Source organism: Manacus vitellinus, unplaced genomic scaffold (assembly GCF_001715985.3).
Source record: "Manacus vitellinus isolate BGI_N305 unplaced genomic scaffold, ASM171598v3 scaffold_11_pilon, whole genome shotgun sequence".
In the NCBI taxonomy this organism is placed as follows: domain Eukaryota; kingdom Metazoa; phylum Chordata; class Aves; order Passeriformes; family Pipridae; genus Manacus; species Manacus vitellinus.
The window spans coordinates 16399999-16401871 of NW_021938895.1; positions in this window are offsets into that span (position 1 = coordinate 16399999).

Consider the following 1873-nt stretch of genomic DNA (forward strand, 5'->3'; position numbering starts at 1 on the left):
CTTACAAATAGAGGTGTCTTTCCTGGATTAGGGTGCAGGACATGATGAACATAATCAATAGCAGCTGGTCTGGAAAATGAGAACCCTAGTCAAGGTAAAGCAAATATAACCACAGCCTGCAGGATATGTGGTGCACATTTTCCACCCTCTCCAATCTTTCCAAGGCCTCATCTGAATCACTATGCAATAGAAAACACAGTTCAAGGAACTGGAAAATGCAAGCCACAACAAAAGGAGGTTTAATCACAAAAGAGGAAAAGACAGGAGAGATAATTGCCAAGTTCACAGACAACAAACAAAAGGTACTAACTCTGCTACTGCCATTTTTTACTAATGAAACATTACTTGCATCTAGAAATTTCATGTACATCTTGTACTGCTAAAAGTTCCCAGTCCCCCACCTATGTTTTCAAACATGTTTTCAAAAGAAGGTATTGGTCAATAATATCTGTTACTTCTTTCAAGATGTTTTGCAATAAAGGAATGGAAGTAACCAAGGAAAAAGAAGCTGCTCCTGGTTTGATTAAAAGTACACTGAACAAGGGTGCATTACATTCTTCTCTTTGAAAATTTGCAACAATAAAAGTAGATCGTCAGCTAAACAAAGGTAAACTACAATTTTGTACGACCACACTTACAAAAATCAAAGGTAATTTTGGTGAAGCCAGAGACCTAAATCAAAGCACTACTGTGATTTTACATTCTCATAAAATGTATTGCCTGCAGTCCCTAACTATTTTCTTCTGAAATTTTACATTAATTAGCTCACATCCTGCTTATAGCATCAAAGTATTTCCATGCTTTGATAAGTCACAGTTGAGATGTCAGGGGTCATTGCTTCTTGAATGAACCACATAGATGTAAAAACAGCAATTTTGCAGGGGGTTAGAAATCGGGGAAAATCTTACCTCACAGGAGCTTCTAAAAAAGAAGGTAGCGTAGGTATGAATCATGTTTCCTGAGGGTATATCACACTATTCTTTTCTCTGGTTCCATCAATAGACCAGGTCCATTCTCCACTTCTCTCAGACATCACTACAGTTGCCAAAGATCACGATAGTTACCAACTACAAGCGATAGTTTGTCATTGGTTTGTTTTACGGCTTCTCTTGGTCCTTAGGTTCAAAAAATCAGTTACAGAAGGACAAAACAAAATTACAAACTCATAGATCCTAGAATTGTTTAGGTTGGAAAAGATCTTTAAAATCATTGAGGACAATCACGGCCTGCTTGGCCACCTGGACACACTGCTGGCTCATGTTCAGCCAGCTGTCAAACAGTATCCCCAAGTCCTTTGCCACTGGATAGCTTTCCAGCCACTCTTCCCCCAGCCTGTACTGCTTCATGGGGTTGCTGCGAGCCAAGCACAGGGCCCGGCTTTCATCCTTGTTGAACCACATACATGTTGGCCTTGTCCCATCAATCCAGCCTGTCCAGGTCCCTCTGCAGAGCATTCCTACCCTCCAGCAGATCAACACTCCCACCCAACCTGGTGTCGTCAGCAAACTGAATGATCCCCTTGTTCAGATCATTGACAAAAACATTAAACAGAACTGGCCCAAATACTGAGCTCTGTGGAGTATCTCTTGTGACTGGTTGCCAGTAGGATGTAACTCCTTCACCACCACTCTCTGGGCCCAGTCATCCAGCCAGTTTTTACCCAGGGAATGGTATAGCCATCTAAGCCATGAGCAGCCAGTTTCTTCAGAAGAATGCTATGGGAAATGGTGCCAAAGGCTTTAGTAAGGTAAACACCATCCACAGCCCTTCCCTCATCCACTAAGTGGGCCAGTTTGTCATGCAAGGAGATCAGGCTGGTCAAGCAGGACTTTTTACAAACACATGCGGGCTGGGCCTGATCCCCTGGTTATCC